General features: G+C 48.7%; 7 non-coding genes and 1 pseudogene across 7 annotated transcripts; 6 read left to right on the top strand and 2 right to left on the bottom strand.

Moving 5' to 3' along the window:
* Window positions 1–318: 318 nt before the first annotated feature.
* On the top strand, window positions 319–424 carry TRNAL-CAA. Its single transcript has 2 exons — window positions 319–356; window positions 379–424. It is a non-coding gene; the product is annotated as a tRNA-Leu (tRNA).
* Window positions 425–2154: 1730 nt separating this feature from the next.
* TRNAL-CAA lies at window positions 2155–2260 on the bottom strand. The gene is made up of 2 exons: window positions 2223–2260; window positions 2155–2200 (listed from the first exon to the last, which is right to left on the bottom strand). It is a non-coding gene; the product is annotated as a tRNA-Leu (tRNA).
* Window positions 2261–9026: 6766 nt separating this feature from the next.
* LOC107180281 lies at window positions 9027–9510 on the top strand (annotated as a pseudogene).
* A 1495-nt stretch (window positions 9511–11005) lies between these two features.
* On the top strand, window positions 11006–11077 carry TRNAM-CAU. Its single transcript has one exon. It is a non-coding gene; the product is annotated as a tRNA-Met (tRNA).
* A 1125-nt stretch (window positions 11078–12202) lies between these two features.
* On the top strand, window positions 12203–12275 carry TRNAK-UUU. The gene has a single exon. It is a non-coding gene; the product is annotated as a tRNA-Lys (tRNA).
* Window positions 12276–21153: 8878 nt separating this feature from the next.
* On the top strand, window positions 21154–21225 carry TRNAD-GUC. Its single transcript has one exon. It is a non-coding gene; the product is annotated as a tRNA-Asp (tRNA).
* Window positions 21226–22632: 1407 nt separating this feature from the next.
* Window positions 22633–22705, bottom strand: TRNAK-UUU. Its single transcript has one exon. It is a non-coding gene; the product is annotated as a tRNA-Lys (tRNA).
* Window positions 22706–24117: 1412 nt separating this feature from the next.
* Window positions 24118–24223, top strand: TRNAL-CAA. The gene is made up of 2 exons: window positions 24118–24155; window positions 24178–24223. It is a non-coding gene; the product is annotated as a tRNA-Leu (tRNA).
* The last annotated feature ends 1291 nt before the right edge of the window (window positions 24224–25514 follow it).

Below are 25514 nucleotides of genomic sequence, written 5' to 3' on the forward strand. Positions count from 1 at the left end.
CATGTTTCAGACTAGCTGCTGCCGCCCAAGGTGGGTCACTTTTACTGAAAAGCACCCGAGAGCCGTGGAGAAAGGAGGGGCAGGACCGTCCTGCAGCGCCCAAGCGACCCCGCAGGGCGGAAGGCAGCGCTGGTGAGTGATCCGGGAAGCGAGATGAAAGGTTAAGGGCGGCTCGGGCGCCGTACCCCGCCGCGGTCGCGTCTCTGGGTTCCCAACCCGCGCCTCGCCCAGTCCCTCCGCGAGACGCCGCGGGCGCTGAGCCCCGGGGCACAGGCGGAAGCACCCAAGTAGCAGATTTGGCGGAGGTCGCGCCGCGGTGTCAGGATGGCCGAGTGGTCTAAGGCGCCAGACTCAAGCTTCCGCTTCCCGCTCTGGGGCTTCTGGTCTCCGCATGGAGGCGTGGGTTCGAATCCCACTTCTGACACTTACATTTTGTTCCCATCTCCGTGGATTCAAAATTCTCCCTCGTAACCGCCTGCGACTAAGTAACCGGCCACAAAAGAGTACGGGCGTGTTTTCACGGACATTTGGACGCACCCCCTTCCCTCTTCCCAGAAACTGGAACCGCGTGCGCGGGTGGGCGAGTCATCCACAGGCGGGAGGGGTTTTTACTGAGGAGAGAACTCTGGACCCGCGTGCGGAAAAGCACCTGTTCCAAAGTTCCGTCCCAAAGTCTGCAGTGCCGCCTGTGAACTCTGAGAGCGAAAACCTTTAAGTCAGCAGTCGCGGAGAAGTGGCCCCGCTGTGCAAACACACTAACAGTAAGAGCTCCCTCTGAGATTTTATCTCAGGGTTATGTGATTTATGTGATTCATTTTTTGAAGGTAAAAAAAAAAAAATGCATTCTATGAAGTTCTGCGTAGGCTAACATCTTGGTCTGAAACTTCAGATCTTAGATGTTTGCAGCTTTGCTGTTGAATACGAGTTTGTCCCCCTGTTACTGAATTACTATCCAGCAACTTCTCCGGCAGGGATGTGTCTCGGTGGGATTCCAGCTCAGCTCCACCGCTGGCCTTGCCTAGGAAAGTCATTGTAGTAGTTTTTTTTCTGTGTTCGAAATAGAGATATATCTGACACAATATTGTGTAAGCTCAACATCGTGTAACACTTAAGGTGTACAACAGAGTTCTTAGCTGGCCACATAATTATCATTTCTTCTAGTGCTGACAACAGCCAGCATCTCGGTTCTTGACAAGTTTAATGTTCATAACACAGTTTTGTTGTTTATAATCACTGTGCTGTCTTTTAGGGTTCCGGGACTCATTTATCTACTAGTTGCAAATATACGCCCTAGAGTATCTCTCCCACCCACCCCCACCCCCAGCTCCTGGATTCCACCACTCCACTCTCTGCTGACACAATTTTGTTTTTAATTCCACATATCTCCTATATGTAGTATTTGTCTTTCTCTCTCTGACTCATGTCACTTAGCATAATATACTCAGGGTCTATCCATGTTGATTCAAATGGCAGAATTTCCCTTTTTTCTCCTGGCTGAATACTCTTCTGTTATATACGTATAGATATATGTCTCCCACATCGTGATCCATTCATGCATTGACAGACAAAGGTCACTTCCATATCTGGGCCATTATGCATAATACTGCACTAAACATGGGAGTGCCTATGTCTCTTCAATGCTGTTTTTATTTCCTTTGAATAAATACCCAGAAGTGGCATTTCTGTGGCATATGAGAGTTCTATTTTTATTTATTTCTTTTTTTGAGGAAACTCCACCCTGTTTCCGGCAGCGGCTGTCCCCGTTTGCACCCCCACCAGCAGTGAGCCAGGGCCCCCTTTTCTCCACATCCTTCCTTCAACAGCCTCTTGCTGAGGCTGGCTATTCTAACAGGTGTGAGGTGATATCTCATTGTGGGTTGGATTCGCATTTCCCTGACAGCTAGTGATGTTGAGAACCTTTTCTTTTGCCTGTTGTCCATTCGGACGTCGTCTTTGGGCAAATGTCTATTTAGTTCCTCCGCCCATTTTTAAATCAGATCGGTTGCTACTTTGTTATTAAGTTGTATGAATTCTTTACAAACTTTGAATATTAACCCCTTACCCAATACATGGTTTGCAAAATTTTCCTCCCATTCTGAGTGAGCCCTGGGACCAAAGGGTGGTGATGAGTCAGGCAAGAACCAAAACGAGCACTGTCAGGAGTGGGATTCGAACCCACGCCTCCACGCGGAGACCAGAAGCCCCAGGGCGGGAAGCAGGTGCTTGAGTCTGGCGCCTTAGACCACTCGGCCATCCTGACGAGCCGTGCACCGTTGGGGGGTAAGGACCATTAATGACCGAGGCCCTTCCGTGCAGGAAGGGGGCGGGGCTCTGTTTCCAGAAGGCACGGGGGCGAAGCACCCGCAAACCCGAAGGCACAAGCGGACGAGCGGTGCGGGGAGTTGCGCGCTGGCGGCGGGGTGAAGGCGCGCGTCCCGGGGGCCTGCCTGCAGGCCCCGTCTAGGGCGTGGGGTGCGGCTGCAGGTGCTACCGGAGCCGGGGTGCGCCCGCCGTGCCTCGGGGGCTTCCCTGGACGGTCACGGACCCTCCCGCGCCTTCATCTGCACGAGCTTTTCCGCGGGGAGCCGGCCCCGGGGCGCAGCGGTGTTTTCGCGTCTCACCGGCTCCGGCCAGGGCGCGCGGGGGCCTTGAACGTCCCTGCGCGGCCCTCGGGTTCCCTCCCCAGGGTCCCCCGGCGCCACCTCCTGGCTCCCCTCTCCTCTCCCCTTCCATTCCTTCGGCCTGCAGGGCGAGAAGGGATGTGATGCGGGGCGCGCCTCATCATAGGGCGCAGAATGAGAGAAGTAGGAGGGCACGGACGACTGGCTTCACCATCTCTCCTGAGTTGAAAAAGACGTTGTCTTTCAAATCCCTCCTGCCTCGACCAATGTTCCCTTTTCCTGCTGCCCCATAGGAGCGTTCTTGGTCAGTTCCCCCAGTTAATGGCCTGCAGAAACCTGTCGTTTCCCACGAGGACCCCCGAAACATGCAGGCCCCGACTGGCAGACAGCTGTGCCAGGATCCTAGTCTGTGCGCACGGCCGTGGGGGGCCGTGTGTGTGTGTGGGGGGGGGGATAGTTGTCTGGTTTGGGTTGGTGTCGGTCTTCACAGAGAGCACCCCAAATACTGTCTCCAAGGCAACGCAAAGTAGTAGAAAACGTGAAGGTCTTGAATCAGATGTGTGTGCCTGAAGCCCCGTGACTCACAAAAGTGTGGTGTGGGATCGCTTTGCACGAGTCGGGCCATCTGTGAACGTGTCCTCCATCCCTACATTTAGGGAACAAGTGCCCCCTCGAGATCCTCCAGGGATTAAGGAGACTTCATGTAGGCCTCCCCCCCACCCCACCCCAGCAAACCATGTGACAAGTGGCCGCTGCTCAAGACCCCGGCCACCTTCACTTTTCTATTGGCTAACGTGGCTGGTGTAGCAACAACTCCAATCCCCTGCTCCATTGCCCTTTCTGAACTGTGGTGTTCTATCTTCCAAACACTTAGAAAATGTGCTGCCAGTCCTCCTTTCTGCCAATGAACTTGTTTTCAGACTTCGCCTGCCCACCTTGGGCGGTGTGCTCTCTCAAGATGCCCTTGACATCTCAGTCAGGACTTCTTCCTCCTTCTCTCTTGGAAACTCTCCCGATATATTGGTGCTATCAAGCAGATGAAAAGGCAAGGCCTTGGGGTGCCAGGCTGGCTCAGTCGGTAGAGCCTGTGACTCTTGATCTTGAGGTTGTGGGTTTGAGCCCGATGTTGGGTGTGGAGGTTACTTGGCAAATAAAGTCTTTTTTTAAAAACCTGAAAACTTGACTTCTAAACATATCATATGAACACAATGTCAAAGGTTTCCTATGTCTCACTAGTTAATGAGTAAACACTTAGAAATGTTTCAAAGGAGAATGGGAAGAACAGACCACACACAATCAGAAAGGCTGAAGTCAATTTGCTAACAGGTGCAAAACTGGTTAATATCCTATAGCACACTAAAGCTCAGTGTTTGGGGTCCTCTCTTCTCCTGGACAGAATTGTATTCCAAGCGTGCAAAATCCTTTGCAGTGATGTAGACAAGAAGCACTTGCAAAATTATTTGTTTTAATAAGTTAACCTCTACCACCATAGAGTTCTAAAATAGCCTCATGAATAAAAGTCAGTCCAAGGTGCCCATTCCTATAAAACTGGATAATTCCCAGAGGGTCTGCTAGACCATGCCCAGCACTTCACTAAGGCAAGGACCCAATCATTTCTGTTGTCCATTTTTACGTCTCTGATGATTTTTTGACGCATGTGAAATCTTATATAAGCTGATTAACAGTAAGCTAATTAGGAGAGTGGAGAGAGAGACATGTTTGATCAGTCCACTGTGTTCTGACTCTTGTCTCAGTTTACCTATGTATAAAATGGGATATATGTATTTAATTTCAGTACTGTGGTCAGGGAGAACACTTTAAAACCTTTTATGCTTTCCTTAGTTTACATGCTTTTCAAGGGGAGCAGAATAGACCACCCCAGGGTGTGCCACTTTGGCATTTGACTCAACTGCCTGAAAAATGTAGATAGAAGGCCTGGCCCAGGAAGAGAGCAATTAGCAGAAAAGACTATAAAAAGTGTGGAACAGGGGTGGTGAGCTGGGGGGAGCTCACAGGCCTGTTTGTTCTAAGTCCTTCCTGTGTCCCATTGTCTTTGCACCGCATGACAGATATTTGTTTACCAAACGTTTGCTCTGCCCATCTTCCTGTGAGTCGTCTTCCTTCTTGTTGAAGCCCCAACCCCTGTCCCATTCCTTAGCTCAGAATGGCAAATAAATCAACTTGCCCCTGAGTCTCTTGTCTTTGGGGCTCCCATATGTATGAAATTAAGTGTGTTTTCTCCTATTGATCTGTCCTATGTCAATTTAATTAACAGACCAGCCAAAAGAACCTAGAGGATAGAAGGAAAATTTTTCCTTCCCTACACTTTCCAATGGACTCGTGTGTTCCCAAAATTAATAAAAACAAATGTATTCTTCTTCTTTTGTTCTGCATCTTTTTTTTTTTTTCTATCCGTCCCTATTTGATTATTTAAACTATCAGATGTATGTAGTGTTGATGACGTTTTGGGGTGATGGTGGGGTGGTCCGGAGCCGACAATCAAGAAAAAACTCTTGAAGACACATCCTTGGTGCAAAAAAAGGTGATTTTATTAAAGCATGGGGACAGGACCCATGGGCAGGAACAGCTGCATGGGGTTGTGACAGGTAACTCATTATATACCCTCAGGCTGGGAGGGGGTCAGGGATAGGTTAAGTCTCTAAGGAATTTTGGAAGCAAGGTTTCTAGGACTTTGAGGGACTAGCTGTTGCTAAGGAAATGCCACTAACTGCCGTTTAATAAAACCTCAGTCATGAGACCCTTCAGATGTATACCAGGGGCCATAAGCTTGGAGTCTGATTGGCAGCATCTATCTAGGGGCAGTTGAGATAAAGGAAGTAGACTTACAGGATCCTCGAGGTTGGGATAATGTTAAGCTAAGGTTCTCTTTTGCCCCCAGCAAAGTGTCATCATCGAGGCAGCTGAGATCCTAGCGGGAGGTCACTCTACCAGTTTCAAGGAATGTTAGTGGGCTGTAGGCAGTAAGGGAATTTAATTTTTCATCTGCCTTAGTTTCCCACATCACCGTGGCCAGCACTGAAACCCCTTTCCTTTGTTCTTGGGTAGCCAGGAGTGTCCTGGGAATATCACACATATCCCACCTGGGGGCGGGGGTGCCCAGCCTGTACTTTGCCCTCAGCTTGCCCCACGCTCCCCCATCAGTGTGAAGGGAATTCAAAATCAGCATGTAATATTTGTTTCTCAACCCCAATACAATGTACAAGTCAACTGAAACAGTCAAAACCTAGCAGACCAGAGATATGGCCAAGGTCATGAAAGACTCCACGATTTGACTGATTGACGAACTAACTCCATACTGGTAGAGTAAGCAGTCAGTTAGGTTCTAACAGGATGTCTGGAGGCCAGCAGCAAGGAAGTCAGAGGCCAGTCCTGGTAACACTCGAAAACAAAGCCACGAGAAGCCAGATGGCTCCAGACAGGCCAGAAACCCTCACCAAGTAAGGGAGAAAAGGCCCCCTAAACCCTACTCCCACCAAAAAAATCCTAGATATTCCATCCCCTAGTTAACAACTGTCAGTAAAAGCTAGACACCCAGCCCCTGACTGCGGCTCTCCCCTGAGCTCACTCACTCTCACATCTCTGGTGTGCTCCCACTTTAATGAACTTCCTACTTGCACCCCTCAACTGTTGTGTCCGGTCTGTCCTTGAATGCTTTCTTGTGACAAGACCGAGAGCCTTCGGGGACGTCCTGGAGATGGGCTCCCCAGTCTACCCGGGACCACTTTCAGCCCAACCATGCCAACTGCAGCCCCAACAGAAAGACAGGGACTTAACCTTGCACAGACTCGACCTTGCAAATGGACACCACTCTACTATTCCAGCCCTGGGAAGACACGTTCTTCCTGTCCACCCCCCCCACCCCAGCACAGCCAATGAGAAGCCACCATGCTTCAACTTCCGGTTTGCTCCAACAAACCTTTGGTTTGGAACTGCCTTCCCAGCTCACCCCTTTTCTGCTTAAAAAAGCACATTTCTCCTTTGTTCCCTGGACTTGCCTATGGTTTTGCCAGATTGCAATTCTCTTTTATTCCCAAATAAACCCATCTTTCGCTGGTAAAAATAATAGGCAGTTTTTGTTTTTAAGGTTAATAGGCTAATTCAATACTGAGACAATAAATATCTTTATTGATTTAAAAGGTCTTTACAGAATAATTGTTCAACACTTACTTTATGTGTCACTAGAAAATAAGCTCTCTGAAGACAAAAGTTTAGTTTCTCATTCTCACTGCTTAGAACTGTGTCTGGCACATAGTAGTGAAAAGATAAGTTTCAATAAAAGTAAAGCCGTAACTCATACAGATATAAGAACCACCGTACGTTAAAGGCTTTATTTAACTCATAATACAGGAATCCAGCAGATTTTATCAGTTTAAAGGAGAATCCAAAGAGTAGGTATATTTATAGCTCAGGAATACTGAAATAAATGTGAAAATGTGACCCCGCCTTTTGGCACAGCAGGGAAGGGAAGTCATCTGAACCTCTACTGTCCAAGACAGAGTTTGTATGTCTATGGACAAGAATTATTTTCCATTGCTCCCAGCTATCCACAATTGCCAAATTGTCGAGTGAATCAGAATTAGATAACCCAGAGGGGATTCTTTGAGAGAATGCGGTTTTCCGGTTTTCCGTTGACTCAAGACATTTTCCCCTATTATACTTATTGAATGTTTGTTGATTAAAACAAGACCGCAGTATCTGCCCCTCCCTCACTTGTGCTGTCTCTGTCTCTCTCAACATAAATAAAAAACTTTAAAAAAAAACCAATTACCACGATGAAATATAAATAATACCTCCAGTGCCAAAGAATTTTGCTTTATGGTAATTGGAGGCAAAATTTCACTGGCTTGTAATTCTACTATTCTTCCTTTCACTATCTTGTCTTTTTGTTGCATAAAATTACATTAACATACATCCTATTTTACTTTTAGCTTTTAATATGTAACTTTCTGGAGATTACATTTTTTTCTTTCTTTTAAGAGGCATCGTGCTATCTTCTTATGCTAACAGAAAGAATACCTACTTTGAAATATTTTAATCTCAGGATCTGTCGACTAACATTAAACCGTCACTGGCTGGTTCTACAATCAAAGCACAGCTGTTCTCTTTCTTGTTTGAACCTTTTAATCTGTTTTCCATGCCTCTTTATTAGTCTTTCATATTTTCCACCTCTTAAATTCTGTCATACTGCTTCCGGAATATTCACTTAGATTTAGTCTAGTTTTTCTCTCTTTATTTGCATATTTCTGTTTACCCTTAGAGTGTTGAGCATGATTTTTAAAAGCACAGTTCTTAACTTTCACGTAGTCAAATTTGTCAACCTCTGTCTTCACCGTTGAGTTATATTTTGTCTTCACTCTGGAACGAAATTCACTTCGAGGTCAGTTCTGTACACTTCCATGTAGATGGCCACATTAAAAAGAAAAATCTACCGCGGGTGGTGATTACACAGCCTTCAGCAGTGGGATTTCAAAATGAAGACTCCACAATCTCCCCTTGAAAACACCAGGCTCCCCCGTTGAAAATTCAGCTCCCGACTTTCCAAAAGCGAGAGCAAGATAGCAAAGAAGGCCGTGGAGAGGCCAGGAAAGAGAACGGGAGCCCTGGGAAACTGGGGGAGATGGGCCAGCTACATAATTTACGGGACCCAATGACAAAGGAAAATGGGGACCCCTGGCTCAAAGAGCGGGAGAAACGTGCTGCTAAAATTACTACAATATACCCGCATGGGGGTGGGCTAGAGGCTCACTCCCACCAAGACTCCCACCCAGCGTCCCCTGGTAACGCCAGCTGCGAGACTACAAGCTTTCCCCCCAGATCTCCTAGGGAGCTTACTGCTGGAGAGGGGGTCAGGAAGGGGAGTGGGAAGGGCAAATTGGCACAAAACCATCTCTGGGAGGGAAGAGCCAGGAGAGCCCGGGCTTCAACGAAAGCCCCAGCCTCAACGCCTTCAACGAAAGCCCCAGCCTCAACGCCTTCAACGAAAGCCCCAGCCTCAACGCCTTCAACGAAAGCCCCAGCCTCAACGCGCTCCGTGCCCCATGAGCCTCACAAAACATATTTAAAGGGAAACAGCATCTGCAAAACATATTTAAAGGGAAACAGCATCCGCGGAGCATAAACCCCAAGACAGAGCCCTTCTAAGTGTGGGTTTGGGGGTGACAGTGACTGCATAGGTTCAGGCCCATAAATCCGGCCCTCTTGGGAATCACATACCATATTCAGAACCTCGAGAGAAATAATAGCTGAATCGCTCTGGGGGTGAAGTATCAGCTGCGGTTCTAGCGGCTTCCAGCTGGAGCTGAACTGTGATTGTGACTTGGGCCTTCTCAATCAGACCTTTCTAAGTAACTGAATAGAAACTGGCAGACAGTTCTGAAGCTGACGATGAGGCAGTAAGGAGTGGGCGATAGAAACGGTTCCTTAAGAAGCCTGAAGTATCTATCCTCTTTCCGCCGTCTTGGAACCTGTGGAGGCCTGCTAGGAACTGGACTCCTGAAACGACAAATACGTCTGGAGGGCTGTGATCCAAAGCCATTTTTGCTGGCTGCAGGCGAGGTCTCCGGAACCAGAGGGAGCACACAGCTCTTCTTAAAATTGAAGGTGTTTATGCTCGAGATGAAACTGAATTCTATCTAGGCAAGAGATGTGCTTATGTGTACAAAGCAAAGAACAACACAGTGACTCCCTGTGGCAAACCGAATAAAACCAGAGTAATCTGGGGAAAAGTGACTCGTGCTCATGGAAACAGTGGCATGGTTCGTGCCAAATTCCGAAGCAACCTTCCTGCTAAAGCCATTGGCCACAAAATCCGTGTGATGCTGTACCCCTCAAGGATTTAAACTAACTGAAAAGTAAATAAATAAAGGTGGAGATTTGTTGTCTTGTATTTTTGTTTTAAAAAAAAAGAAGGCTGAAGTATTGATAACTTGCCTTTGTAAAAATCCACTTACAAATGTGACCTCTCCCCAGGAGAACCACAAAGTTACCTTGGCTTCCACTCAAAACGAAACGTGGGGGAAATGCTACCTCTCCAGTAGCAGGCGCCTTCTATGTTCCAGACTTTTTGTTTGTTTGTTTGTTTGTTTGTTTTGTTTTTTAACTTTGGAGCAATTCAAATCATACGAACGAATATAACACTTAACCATAAAGCTGAAAGGAGAGAAGTCTGGTTTTGAATAAGTACGCAGCAGGTGGCCATGGGCTCAGATGTGAGCGAAGATCCCAGCAAGGCAGGATCCCCTTGGGCTCTGTAGCTCCAAGGCCAAGAGCCTGGAGGAAAGACGGAAACACCTGCGCGAACTGAGAGAAGGCTTCATATACTTCTGCGGAGGAGAGTCTTTCAACGATGCTCTCGGGGCATCCCTGGAAGGTGGGAGAAAGAAGAGACGGTCGATGAGAGGGACAAGAAAGAAGAGCGAAAGGGTGTCAGGTAAGAAATGAGGACATGGAAAAGTTTGAAAACAGCTTGGCAGGAGTCTTTGTCGGGAAGAACCAGGCCTCGCTGGCAGAAACGGGTCCAGACATACCTAGAAAGAGATCCGGGCCTCGGTTTCTGCTCCAAGGTCACAACATACGTACAGACTCTCTCCCAAACACCGACTCAGTGTTGGGACCAGAGATTGGAGATTTCGTGTAGGCAGGACGTCCCGCTGCAGGGGAGGAGGGCACGGAGCCTCCTGTGAGTCCTGCGCTCGCCCCTTCCCTGCAACCCCGGTAGTGGAGGTTCTGCAAGTAGTGCTTGTGGCTCCTCCCTCTGCCCCGCCTTCTGCCCCCGACCCTCCCTCCGCTCTCGCCCCCCACCCCGGCATGCCCCGCCCCCTTCCCTCGCTCCGCCCCGCCCCCTCCCTCCGCCTTCGCTCCGCCCCCGCCTCGCGCGTCCCTCCCTCTACCCCGCCCAGCCCCCTCCCTCCCCTCCCTCCGCTCTCGCCCCGCCCCCGTCCCAGCCTGCCCTTCTCTCTGCTCTGGCCGGGTCCCCACCCCATCCTTCCCCTCCCTCTGCCCCGCCCCTCCCCTCTAGCGAGCCCAGGCTCTGCCCCACGCCCCTGCCCCCTCCTGGGTGGCGCAGGTGCAGGGCGACCTAGTTTCGGGTCCACGAGCGCGCAGGTTATGGCGCGAGAGCTCCGAGCTTTGAACCCCCCGCCAGAACTCCACGCGGGCTCCCGAGAAAGGGCTGCGGACCCTGGGTTTTCCGAGTGTGTACAAAGGCGCGGACGTGTGAGGGATTCCCTGTGGTCGCAGGTCGGAGAAGGAAATGTGCGGTGGACCCCGAGTGGAAGGCGGTAGAAGAGCCGGCGGAGAAGAGAGTGTAGACACCCGAAAAGACGTACTAATTAGTGAGAGTCTAGGCCGCTGTCGCCGCAGGTAGCAGAGTGGCGCAGCGGAAGCGTGCTGGGCCCATAACCCAGAGGTCGATGGATCGAAACCATCCTCTGCTAGCGTGTTTTTATTCAATCCGCACACTGCCCTCTCCAGCTCCAAGATCCGCACGAACACCAAGGCTGCTCGTGACAGTGACACTACTACCTTACCTTTCTTGATCTCTTTTGGATCTTGCTGGAAATTGGCCATTATCAAAAGCGTGTCTTTATTAACATTTTTGACGCTCACCCCATACTGCGAAGGGACGCGTCATCCCGTTTATGGTCCCCGCGTCTTGGCCCCTGCCGAGGTGCGACCACGTGTCGTGCACGCACGAAGACCTGCGGTGACAGAGGCCGCGCACGCGCTCGCATGCGTGCCTGGTCCGTCCCTCCCGTACACAGGACGGAGCTCAGGACCGAACGTGGAGGTAAAAACAGCAGGGCGAGGACGCAAGCGGACTCCCGAGCGTCGCTGGGGAGGGGGCGGTGCACTGGCCGGGGTTCACGTCCCTGCCGGGTCGGACGAGTGGGCGCAAGAATGGCAGAACTGGCAAAGGGGGGTCGGACAGGTGTGGGGGACACCTGGAGGGGTGGAGGGAAGGAACGTGACGGAAGGCGAGGACCGACTTGGACACTGCGGCGCGTCCCGGACAGAAGCCCGTCTGAGAAGAGGCGGCCGCGCGTTTGCCCGCTGCTCCACCCCCACAGCCCAGGAACCCCGACGCCGAAGGAAAACACTGCCGGAAGCAACGGGAATTGAACCTCTGCCCTGTGCCGCAACCTTCGTTCTTTACCCAACGTCTGGCTCTCCTAAGTTTCCTCCCATTTTCGGAAGTCGCGGGTGGAACCCGCGCTTCCTCCTCGCGGTGAGCCGTGGGGGCACCCGCGCGTCCACGCCCAGGCCGGCTCCGGGGGCTCTGCCCGCAGTCCTCTCCTGCAGGAATATTCCTTCCCACCAGACGGATCCCCCCTGTTCCCAAGCGACTCTCCTCCCACGCCCCCTGCAGTAAATACACCCAATACTTGTGTCGCGAAGAAATGCAGCGCTCAATGCCGTCGAGCTCAGCGGCCGCGCTGAGGCCCGGGCTGTGTGAGCGGCGCAGCTGGGGGACGCCAGTGATCTCTGGAGTCACGGGCATCACTCGCACTTCTTGGAGCCCTTAGTCATTATATGCAGTGAATTAGGGCCCCTGTCGTGAAGCCTGGGTAGCTCAGTCGGTAGAGCATCAGACTTTTAATCTGAGGGTCCAGGGTTCAAGTCCCTGTTCAGGCGACCCGTCGTTGTTTTATTTCAGTTAGGCCTACATTCTCTGGAACGGGGTCTCCACAACAGCCGAAACAGACCAAGGCATATCCTTGCAAGAGTTTACGTTTTTGGTCTTTCATTAATCACATTTGTCTGTTTTCACGTTCCTTTGACACGACTCATTAATCTTGGAGCGAAGCCTGTCAGGAAGGGAAGAGAGTCTTTGCCGTCTGTCTCCGAGGTGACACAGTTTGGGACAACTCTTCCTACACGGAAAGTTTGTGGCACCTTAAGAGTGCCTGGCTGAAAAGCCATATGCGAACACATTTTGAAATGGTCTTAGCTGCTTTTTTGTCTTTACATTAAAAAGTTTCGGTTCTTATCCAGGGATTTGGATTATGGTTAAAGGCCCTGATCATGGGCTTTTAAGTGCATGGTGTGTGTGCGTTAAACCACGGCCCTGGGAACCCAAGGTACTGAGAATTGACTGGTTTTCTAATTTTTTACGTTTTCAGCCTGACGACATGTAGTATAAATACTGCACTTAAGTTCATTGTGTTGGGTCTCTCCTTTTCTCGTTGTTATATTATTCATTTGAAATAATCAGGTTCATGCCATGTTGCATCTCTACCCTACCCTTGTTTATTTTATTATCTTTGTAGGCACAGGGACGATATCGTTCTAAAGGTCAAAACCATGCAGAGATACTCGAAGAAATGTCACTCGCCTCAGCGGTTCTTTGGTTTTCCTTCCCTCTCTCTCGGCCCACTCCCACCTTCTCTCTGTGGGCAATCAGTCCCCACTCGGCTTATCCTTCCTGTACCTTTTCCTGAACAAACAAGCGGATACACAATTTCAAAATTTCCTCTTCTTTCCTAAAGAAACTATACCGAAGATGTTGATTGGCCCTTAATCTTTTCACTCACCAAAAGACCCTAGAGATCACTCTATGTCAGTTCATCGAGATCTTCCCTGGTCTTACATTGTTACAGCCGCAGAAGTACCCCGTTGGGGGAAAGTAATGCTTTATTTAACCACGTTCTTCTGTTTGGGCATTTCGGTTGTTCGCAGTTACAAATAATATGCGCACGTGTGTTTTCATTCTGTTGAAGGTAAGTTTTCAGGGGAGGTCATGAGGTTTGGGATTGTTGGGAGAAATGATGAATGCCTATGTGATCTTGTTAGATATGCCCCAATTCCCCTCCATAATGGTTATATCAATTTGTATTCCCACCAGCAATAAGTAAGACTGCCTGTTCCCCATAGCTTTGACATACCTTTTAATTTTTGTAAATCTAATAGCAGAAAAATGGCATCTCACTTTGGTGTGAATTTGCATTTCTTTATCTGTTAGAGTTCGGATATACTTTTATATGTATAAGGGACTTTAAATTTTTTTTTTTAACACTTGTTTATTTTTGAGAGAGAGAGACAGAGCGCAGGTAGGGGAGGGCAGAGAGAGAGGGAGACACAGAATCTGAAGCAGGCTCCGGGCTCCCAGCTGTCAGCACAGAGCCTGACATGGGAAACCACAAACCATGAGATCATGACCTGAGCCACCCAGGAGCCCCTAAGGACTTTTTTAATATCTTAAAAAATTGCCTATTAACATCTTTTTACTATTTTACTATAAAGTTTTGGCTTTTGTTTCAATTGTTAATTGTTAATTAATTGTTCATTGTTTATCTCTCTATCTTAGACATGTTAACACAACAAGAAAACACTACATAACAGAATGGGGGGGGGTTCATTTAAAGTAGTGATAACAGGAAGATAGAGATCCTTGCAATGAACTGAATGTTTGTACCACCCCCCCCCCAATTCATATGTTGAAATTCTAAACCCCAGTGTGATATATTGGGATGTGGGGTGTTTGGGAGGTAATTGGGTCAGGAGGGTGAAGTCCCCGTGAATGACATTAGTGACTTACAAAAGGAACCCCGGAGTGCTCTCTAGCCCTCTTTGCCCTGTGAAGATACAAGAAAACAACCCGGAGGAGGGCTCTCACCAGACCCCAGCCACACTGGCACCGCCAGTCTTGGACCTCCAACCTCTGGAACTGTGAAAAATAGATTTTTGTTGTTTATGAGCCCCTCAGTTCATGGTACTCTGTGAAACCCTTTGTCAATAAGAATGAAAACAAATACAATAAACGGTCAGTTGAAAAAGCCAGAATAATATCAACAAAATTAACAGACGAAAACACAAGGAAGAAAATGAGAAAAAATAAAGTGCAGAAAACAATGTGGTAGAAAATAGAATAAAATCAAAATCCTGAATTTCTGGAAGAAAATAACTTAAGGCAAACTAATGGCTAATTTAATCATGAGAAAAAGGAGAAAACAGACCTAAGAAACACTGAAGGGAAATCAACATCGAAAACAAAGAGATGTTGTCAACATTATAAAAATATTTTGCAAACCCCTTTGAGATATATTTGAAAACCTAGACGAAACAGATGAGTCCTAGAGAAATGCGGTTCACCAAAATCAAGACTACATCAGCAGAAAACTTAGACTATGTGCCATAAAACAGAGAACGTTATCAAGGTACTACTCCACAAAAAACCACGAGGCCCAAATGGTCTTGAGAAGAATTCTGCCAAATCTACAAACATCAGATAGTCTGAGTGCTACATAAATTATTCTAGAACATAGTACATGAAGGAATACTTTCTAATTCTTTTTATGAAGCAATTATAGCATTAATGTCTGAACCTAACAGTAAAAAAATGTACATGTGATGATCATACATGAATATCCATCTGAAAATATTGACATTAGCAAACAGAGTCCAACACCATTCTGCCAGAGTGAGATTTAGTCCAGGAATTCAAGATTGTCCCATTTTTACGAAGTCCATTAAAGGATAAGGATATATCACGTTAATAGATGTAAAGGGAAAAGCCATATGATATCTTCTGATACTGATGAAGGAGCATGCGGCAAGGTGACACCCTCCAACCTCCCCCCCAAGCCCCCACCTCTGCCCAGAGGGGTGGGCTCTTTGTGACATTCCTCAGGCTCCCCTGGTTGCCCAAGAACCAAAGAAAGGGGAAAACAAATGGTTAACTGATAGAGATCACAGTCGTGCAGAACCTGAGTCTCCATCAGTTTGTAAGTGTTTTCATGATTTACAAGAAAAAAGGCAATTTCCAGACACCTCTAGACTTAGTTTCCTGGAGCCCCAACATGCCCCTCCCCTCCACAGTGGTGTGGGGAACAAGGACAGAAGGAAATGGCAGAACTAAATTTCCTTAGAACCTGCAGCTCATTGACAAATTCTTGAGGCAGGCAGAGTAGAACATTCCTCCGGGAACCCCTACGGTCTTAATGTTCATGCTTCCCTAGAGGGAAAACCACCTTAGCTTGACAATAGCCAGGTCTCTGGTATCTTCTGAGTCCTCTTTAGCATATGAAAGTCATTTTGGAAACTTCCCTTTTACCTTCAAGTCCCCCAACTCCCAAGTGTGTAATCAGTCCCTCCTCACAACCCCAGAGCCGCTCTTCCTGCCCACAGGTCCTGTCCCCATGCCTTAATAAAACCACCTTTTTGCACAAAGACGTCTCAAGAATTCTTTCAAGGCCATCGGCTCTGGACCCGCCACCAGTCCAAAACCACATCGATACGGATACTGAAAAATTAGGTAAAATTCAACACCCGTTCCTGACTTAAAAGTTCAAGAAAATAGAAATTAATGAATACTTTCTCTGAACACACACACACACACACACACACACACACACACACACACACATCTTGAAACCAGCAGTTTAAGCAGCTTATTTAACAGGAAACCACTACGGGCATTTCCACTAAGAATACAGCTGGTCACTACTCCCACTGCTACTCAATATTGTCTACTGGCAGTATTGGGAATGCAGTTAGATGAGAAATAGCAGAGACATAAAATTTGGAAGACGAGTAAAATGATCCCTCTTTGCAGAGGACCTGAGTACGCTTAGAAGACCCCAACATTCAACGATAAACATCAACCTACAAAAAAATTGTGGCACTCACAAATGAATAGACAAATAGATCAGTGCGGTCAGATACAAAGTCCAGAAATAAACCAAATCGCATAAGGACATTTAGTCTATGATAAAGAGTGCATTTCAAACCAGAGGCGGAAAGATAGACTTGTTGATAAATGGTTCAGGAACAACATTCCTGGAATTGAAGAGAGTCGGGGCCTTGCTCTCTGGACAAGGCTTTAGCTTCAGGGAATGTTGGGGCTGGTTTGATCTTCTATGCAGACCGCTCGCTCGAACTGTCTCCACCATCAGCAATAAGGCTGTGTCACTTCTCATCATTTGTGTGTTCGCTGGAGCTACATTTTTCACTTTTCCTTTGCATTCACAACTTGGCCGACTGTTTGGCACAAGAGGCCTAGCTTTCGGCCTGCCCTGGCTCTCAACATGCCTTTCTCGCTGAGCTTAATCACATCCAGCTTTCGATTTAAAGTGAGGTGCCCCACTCCTCCTCCCCTTGGACACTTAGAGGCCGTTGTAGGGCTATCGATCGGCCTGATTTCAATATGGTTGTGTCTTGGGGAAAAGAAAGGCCCGAGAAGAAGGAAGGGGAGAGATGGGGAAAGGCCGGTCAACGGAGCTGCCAGAATATACACAATTATCGATTAATTTCGCTCTCGTATTTGGGCACGGTTCGTGGCACCCCAAAACAGTTACAGTGGGAGCCTCAACGCTCATGGATCACAGATCACCACAACAAATATAATAATAATGAAAAAGGTTGAAGTATTGTGAGAATTACCAAAGTGTGACACAAGGACACGAAGCGAGCAAATGCCTTTGGAGAAATGGTGCCACCAAATTTGCAGGACGCAGGGTTGCCACAAGCCTACACTTTATAAAAGCAACAGTCATAAAAGCCATAAAGCAAAGCTCAAGAGAACAAAGTATGCCTATGTGACGTGTGAGTATGTTCCTAGGAGACAAAGTGTTGATTTGTCAGGTCACATAAATGTGTAACTATTGGAGGTAATGAGAACTGTTTTCCCGAAGTTGTAAAGACGTACGCCTGTCTTAGTCCCTTGTGGCTACTGTGACAATTTCCACAGACTGGGGGCTTCTAAACAACAGAAATTTATTCCTCAGTTTTAGAGCCCGGGAAGTCCAAGATCAAGGTGCTAGCAGCTTCAATTGTCTGATGAGAGAGAGCTTCCTCGAAGGAGCTCTTTGGGGTCTCCTGAAAAGGGCACTAATCCAATTCAGTAGGGACTAACTCAGGAATTAGTCACCTCTCAAAGGATCCACTTCCAAATACCATCACATTGGAGGGCAAGACTTCAACCTATGAATTTGGGGATAATCAAACATTCAACCCATAACGTCTGCCCCGTCATAATTCAACCTGAGTCCGAAGGCCTGAGAACCAGGGAGCCAGAAGAAGATCCATGTTCCAGCTTTGAGCAATTAGGCAGAGGGCCGAAGCCTTTCTCTGCCCTTTTGTCCTAGTTAGGCTCTCAGCGGCTTGGATGGTGCTCACCCATATTGGGGAAGGCAAATGGCTTTACCGAATCCCCTAGTTCAAGTGCTAATTTCATCCAGAAACACCCTCACAGACACACCTAGAAACAATGTTTAGCCAGATATCTGATCCGGGCAAGTTCACACATGAGGTTCACCACCACAGGCTCTTTGGGCAAAGTATAAAGGGTACCGTGTATTCAAATCTTCTCCAACGGTTGTCACTTCGGTACATTTAATTTTTATCCTATCAGGTGGAAATAAGTTTGTTGAAGTAATGGCTTGCATTTTGGTATCACAGTGAGGTTGAATATCTCTACGCATGTTTGGATTTATACACTTGAATTTTCTCCCAATTCTGGTTTACTTATTTATTTATTTGACTGCCTGTTTTTCAGTTGAGTTGATGTGCTTGACTTACTAACGTATGGGAGGTCTTGGTGCATGGTTTTCTTTTTCTCTTTAGTTTCTTGCAGCTCCATTATTTGAACTGCAGTTAACCTTTCTCCGCACAACTTGTGTGTTCATTTTAAGCTATAATTCGGTTACAAGAAGCTATTAATTTCATATGCACAAACCGGTCAAAGTTGTCTTGGCCCTGTAGCATTTCTGTGTCGTATTTAACCAGTGTTTCCAATCTTTGCTGCTCGAGTATACATTCTCATGATGGGGGTGGATCACTCACTCACTTGTGGGTGGATCCCCATCCTCTGAATTACTCTCTACATCAGCAGGGCTCAACTCCCCAGACTGTGTTTCCCAGGCCAGCCTCCCACCTACCTGTCTGCAGCTTAGTTGCGCTGGTGGGAGATCGGAGCCCCAAAAAAGAGGGCGGAGCCAGGTCATGTCTACCCCTCTTTCTACCGCGGGCTCCGTAACCTGGAGTAGCCGCACGTTCTCCTTGCCTTCAGTTCACAGAGAACAGAGCTGGTGTGATGAGATCTTGGGTCTGGAGAATTCCAATTCCCCTCTCTTTCCAAAAGTAGGATGGTGCTTTGCCTTTCTTTTTTCTGGAAGGGTTTGAGGGCACCCTCATACGTACAGAGCATTAGCTTTTTGAAGGTAAGTTAAATTTTAGTCAAATGCTGAGACTGGATGGTGAGGGGCAGAAGGGGAGGCCTCGCATGTCTGTGCTCCGATTTATCCATGACCTGGGCTCGTTCGTGCTTTCTAACACGAAGATGCTGGACCACGTAAGCTGCAGTCCTCAACTTACCTCGTCAGGTGACTTCTGGTTGGGTTGAAGTCAGTGTTGGGCACTGGATGGAGATTAGAGGAGAGAAGCCAGAGTGAAAGTGTTACTCGCCACGGCTTGGTCTCAGCCGTATCTCCTCAGGGCATCAGATGCCTTCGAGGGCAAATCTGCGGGGGTTTCAAGTTCTCCCAGAGAGCCAGGCCTTTTAGCCCGTGTGGCTTCCTACATTGATAGTCTCTGTCCCATTGACCACATCAGCTCTTCTATCACTAACGGAATTTTACTATATTACTGTATTTGCTATACGATTTACTATATTACATTTCTATACAAATTATTAAATTCTATTAAATTTACTATATTAAATTTCTCCACATTATTCCCCAGGATAGCACATACAGGTTCCTGGCTGATTCACATACTCTCTACTGAGAGCTTTAAATTGTGGTTGTGGCATTTATATCCTTGATCGTTATAGTGTTCATCTTTATCCAATGTCATATTTCCCTCCATGAGAAAACTATATTTTTTTCCTCGCTCCATTTACTAAATAGCCTGAACTGTCCTCTGCCCTGAATGCCGCCCCTCTCAATACACCAAATACTGATCTCCTGAGCTCTCTGTCCTGTTTAACCAATTTGAGGTTCTATGCCAGTGTCTGTGATGTGACAATATATTCATTCCTGGAGTGTCTGATGAGTTCTGCAAGCTTTACAGGCGATCCTCTCCGTATTTGTAGTAAAAGTGGCCTTGCTATGATGGGCCCGATACACTTACATACAATTTTACAAAAAGCTCTTGGAAATCTTTTCAAGCTCTTGAAAAAATTGTTGGGATTAATATTAGAATAATGTGGAATTCATAGATCGCTTTAGGGAGAAATGCTATCCTTGAGATACTAAGTCCCCCTATCCACAAAATTATATACTTCCCCATTTGTTTAGGTCTTTAATGTCTCTTTGGAAACGAGGCTATGTTGACATTTTGCCCTTTCTAATATTTTTGGAAAGTTTGTATGTTTGTGTTATCACCATCATTATGTCATTTAACAGCTTTGTCCTCCTCTTTTTACAATTTCCTTCCATTTTTACTGGAGCCACAGTATCAGACGACTGTATACTCTCCCTTCCCTTTCCCCACAACCAAACTTCAGCGGTGCCTTTCCAGCTCTTAGTGTATACTCTGGCGCAGTCAACGGAGTTTATGCATAAATGCTTTATCTTTCATTCTTAATTGCAGCGGGTTAAATAGCACCCCCTGGAAATTTGTGTCTGTCCAGAACCTCAGAGCGCGACCTTACTTAGAAATAGGTCTTTGCAGATGTCATTAGTTAAATTAAGATCGGGTCATACTGGGCTGGGCTGGGCCCTACATCCAGTGGCTGGTGTCCCTATAAGAGAGGACCCACAGAGACACAGAGAGAGGCAGAGATTGGAACTTGGCAGCCAGAGGCCAAGGAGCAGGCAGGATGGCGCGGAGTCACAGGAGGCTGGGTAGAAGCCGGGAAAGAGTCTTCTCCAGAGCCCTCCTGGCGCTGGCATCTTGATCTCCCTCTGCTGGTCTCCAAAACTGAGAGGAACGCGTTTCTGTTGCCTTAAGCCAAACCTATTTGTAGAGGTTTGTTCCGAGGTCGTAGGACTCCCATTGCTTTTCTCTCCGGTCAGGACACACGTTCATTTCAGTCATGCTCATCCAGGAAGTGTGTCTTCGATTCTTTGCTCCCTGGAATTGCTACAAAGACCACCTGGGAAGCCCCCTCTGGCTCTGGGCTGGAATTTCACTGAGGAATATTCCTAACGGTGGGATTTCCACCGCTAAAAGGCTATTCACAAATAACCCACTCGATGCCAGCGCTGCAGAATCTGAGATTAGATTTTAAGAGTAAGCTCCTCTCCGTACTCCGTGTACAAATTCACGCACAACACAGACGATTCTCACCGTGGCGAACCGAAGCAGAGGAAGTGCGTCTAGCTCGGCGGTCCTGCTGTTAAGGAACATTTCTGTGCCAGAGTGATAATACTGTGCACGGCAACGTCTGATCTCCTGCGGACTGTCGTGTTTGCGTTTTCCAGGTCACACTGGGAAATCTGTTCTCTTGGATTTTATAACAAATCTTTCCTGTGAAGATGGGCGCATCTCTCAGGAATCCCGTGCGCAGGAAAGGTCAGGACCCAGCCTATGAATTCCTCTATAGGAGAACTTTCCGGGAACTAGTGCGTCCTCCTCGTTAGTATAGTGGTGAGTATCCCCGCCTGTCACGCGGGAGACCGGGGTTCGATTCCCCGACGGGGAGACAGCAGGTGCAGCTTTTGGCCTCGCCCTTTTGAGAGCAGCAAACTTCCGGGGTGGGCTGGGCTCCCGGGGGGCTTCCTGCTTGGATTCCACCTCTCGTTTTAAGGCAATTTCCGTGTGGGGGCTGATCGTTGCAACGGGCCGCTTTCCCTGGATGCGAAGTGCGCCCCGGAAATGCTCCCGGATGTTGAGCTGAGAACTTTGAGCTGCAGACGTCGCAGGCGCGAGTGAGGTGTGTGTCCTGGCACGCGGGGCGGGGGGGCCGGGGGTGGGGGGTGTTTGGGGGGAAAGGGACGGGCACCTGCCGGGACAGGTGAGGCGACGGAGGGGCCTCCCCGGAGCATCCAGGGCGTAGGGCCCGCGCTCGGGGACGAGGGGCAGGTGGAGTCGAAGGGGCAGGTGAACGCGCCTGCGAACCGGTGGCGCACGGGCTCAGGCCCAGGTTTGCCGGTGGCGGGACTCGAACTCCCGGTTCCCTGCAGCAGCCGGAACCTGGGCCGCGGCAGGCAAGGATTGGGGTGCCTGGGGCCACCCCCTTACCTGCCCCGGAATTATGTGTCCGTTGGTCTCAGCGCTGGGCAATAAAACACCTGATCAAAATCGCTTTCAGACCGGATAGATTAGAAAAAAGAAAAACGGAAAGTCTACACGAAGTAGCAATTCCCAGCTTTCACACAGTATCCACCAGGTGAAAACCTTGACTTTTTAATCAAAACACCATCTAAGGACTTACCAAAGCCTATGGCACCCTACAGAGAACAAATGGAAAGAACCTCCTTTCCAGAGCTTCTACACATGATTTAAACCCCAGGAGAAGGGGAGTAGCTTTCCCTTTTTAAAGATTTTGAATGTAATCTCCATACCGACATGGGGCTCGAGCGCACAACCGGGAGACCGAGAGTCGCACTCCCTACCAACCCAGCCGGCCGGGCACCCTGGGAGGGGCAGCTTTTTCAACGAAAGCACAAAGCGGATGGCGAACACGATTTCGGGATGTGTCTGGATTTCAGTTCTTCACCTCCGTGTTGCAGAGCGGGGCAGTAGCCGTGCACTGGCGTCTGCTGAACAAGCTGGGGGACGCCCAGGGATCAAAGCGACCACAATGGTACCCGGACAGGGTCTAATCAAACTGCACCCCGCCTTCTAGACAGTCACCCCCACGTTGTGCAAGGGAATTTTAAAAGGGCACATCTCATAGCAATTCACTCAAAAGTTTTTTGTTGTCTTTCTTCCTATCGCCCACAATTCTACATTCCCTTGCAAAATCTAGGAGTGGCTTAGTTCGCTCTTAGGAATAATTAAATGAGGCTAGATTGGGCCTTCACGTGGGCAAAGACAACGAGTTCATGTGGACCACGTGCAGGTTCCCCTTCCACATGTGGCTGGGGGGAAAAAAAAGCTCAACTGCCGCCTGAACAGGGACTTGAACCCTGGACCCTCAGATTAAAAGTCTGATGCTCTACCGACTGAGCTACCCAGGCCCTAGAAGGGCAGTGCTAACTTGTCTTATAAATAACTAAATTCCGTGCAGAATTCGAACTACCAGGAAGAGAAGTGACCTAAGGTTCCAGGAACTACCAGGGCCCCCCAAAGTGTAGCTCACCGACCCGGGTCATCTCATCCTTAAGCAGACCGTGTAACCGCCACCCTGGACATTCTTTAAAGAGCCGGTTAACGCGCACAGCTACAGGGAGAGTGAAGGTTCTTCCTGGACCCAATTATTGCCGAAGGGGACTCGCGGTTTGGGGCAGAAGGACCCTCGGACACACTATTTCCTCCTCAGGTGCTTGCAGAGCGGACGCGCGGGCTCCCTCCCCTACCGGTGGGGGAAACCGGGACGAGGCTTTTTTAGGAACTCGAACGACTGAAGGGCATCCTCAAGAGAACGCAGGGAAGATGGAGAGGAGGAGGGTTTGACCCTGACACAACGCAGGGGGATTGAGCCTGGCTGTCCCCTGCGGGACTGTCCCCGTAGTTTCGGAAATGGAGGGTCTGGGTTCTTTAGGGCCGGGGGGTGGGGGTGGGGGGTGCAGGGCCGCCTCCAGCTTTGTCCCTCACGTTGCATCGCGAGCCCCAACTCATCCCAAGACAGGAGTGAGCGGCGGGTGAGGAAACAGTGCTCGTGGTTCGTGATTTAGCGGCTCGCGAGCACCTGCAGAGAGACCGGGGGGGGGGGGGGGCGGGGGACAAATTCCCACCCACCCAAAGGAGGCGGCAGCACCAGCCCCGGACTACTCACCTACTTCGAGTCAATACTTCCGTTATCATTAATTTAAGGCATTATGTTTGGGCTTTTCAATTCATGAAGACAAATGCCACTTTGACCAAATATGAGGAAAATCGTGCGTCAAGTTCATGCAGTACCCACGATGCCAACTCCTACGAAGTCGTGTGTACGTGCTATTTTGTTACAGAAATGACACCGAATTTCAGGCATTAAAACTAACGCGACAAACCTATGCCTGGGGGAATAACATTAAATCGTTTCGACTTGACCGAAAAAACAATCCAGCCGCCGCTGACTCTTAGGAGGACACTTCCAGGTGGGCCGGGGCAGGGGGCGCTAAGCCCTGCTCTCCGGGTCTCGCGGCACCTGTTACCTTCTGAACTTAACCGTGGGGGGAGGGGCGTGAGCCCCGCGGGAAGCCGGGGGAGGAGGGCTCTGCGGCCCGCGCTTTCCTCACCCCCACCCGGCGGGGCGGGGGCGTCCCCCGGGTCCCCCCGGGTGTCCCCGGGTCCCGGCTCCGGCTCCGCGCGCCTCAGCCCCCGGCTTCCGGCAAACTCGCCTTTCGCCTCCGGCATCGCGCAGGCGCAGTGGGCTGGCGCTCGCCGCGCGGAGTCCGGTTCCCTCTGTTGCGTTTACAAGCCGGTTAGCGGCCTGCCCTCCGCGGGTGTCAGGATGGCCGAGTGGTCTAAGGCGCCAGACTCAAGCTTCGCTTCCCGCGCTCGGGGCTTCTGGTCTCCGCATGGAGGCGTGGGTTCGAATCCCACTTCTGACACGCTCCCGTTTTAGTTTCAAAGTCTGCAACTTTACGTAACCGCCGTTTTAGGCAGCAAGAGCGGATCTTCCCCTTTCTCCCTATTGCGGCCCGCACTTCACCCTTTTTAAGTCGGTGGGCTTGCATGTCTTTCTCCTCTGCAGGTGCTTCCTTCGTCCCTCCTTTCTGTTTCTTTCTTTCTCCTTCTGTGTGGCATCTCAGTAATACATCAGTATTAAAATGTAGGTCTTACAACATGGATGCGGTGAGGGTTCTAAGTTCCTGCCTCCAGTATTTGAACTGCTCTGTGACGGGCAGGGGCAGGGGCACCCTCCACCCCTCCACCCTTCTCCTGCGTGTCCCTCCTCCCCACTGCCCTCGCCTCAGCCTCTTTTTCTTCTCCGACCTTCCTCTTTCCTCCCCTGCACACTTTCTCCCCATCACTTCTCCCTGATGGTCAGGGCGTGGGCTGTGGCGTGAAGAGTCTGGATGTGATGTATTCTGTGGCATCAGATCAGCGAGACATGAGAGGCAAAAGGGTTAGAACAGTGATCCTCAACCAGGGGTGATTGGCACCCGGTGCCACCCTCCGTGGACCCCCGGTAATGTCCGCAGATACATCTGATGCTGTATGTGTGTATATTTAAATACATACATATAGAGATATAGTAAGGTTCATTTAAAAGGCAGTATACAGGGGCGCCTGGGTGGCTCAGGTGGTCAGGCGACTGACTTCAGCTCGGGTCATGAACTCACACAGTTTGTGAGTTTGAGCCCCACGTTGGGCTCTGGGCTGACAGCTCAGAGCCTGGAGCCTGCTTCAGATCCTGTGTCTCCCTCTCTCCCTGCTCACACCCTGTGTCCCTCTGTCTCTCAATAGTAAATAAACATTTAAATTTTTTTTAAAAAAATAAAAAACAGTATACAAATGATCAAAAATATGAGATAGTCATTTTTAATTGATTTATTTGTAGGAAAAGAATATACAATTGTGGGATGAAAATACGTGCAAAAGAGCAAAATTTGATTTTTTTTTCCTGCAAAATTATCAAGTTATTTGTACCAAGTTAACCGAAGTTCTTTCTGAATCGCCAAAATATTCTGTTGCCTCTTTGTACTCCTGGTATATTTTTAAATAATTTGAAGACAATCTAGATATTTTTAAGTTCCCAATAGTCACTGTTATTATTGCTGTGGATTTACATGTTATCTGTTAAAAAAAAAAACAACTATGCTTCATTTTTACAAAATTCTGACTTGTATTCATGTTTTGTCTCTCATGACAATTCCTCTTGACTTGATTTTCACAAAT

Source organism: Panthera tigris, chromosome B2, assembly GCF_018350195.1.
Source record: "Panthera tigris isolate Pti1 chromosome B2, P.tigris_Pti1_mat1.1, whole genome shotgun sequence".
NCBI classification, from domain to species: Eukaryota; Metazoa; Chordata; class Mammalia; order Carnivora; family Felidae; genus Panthera; species Panthera tigris.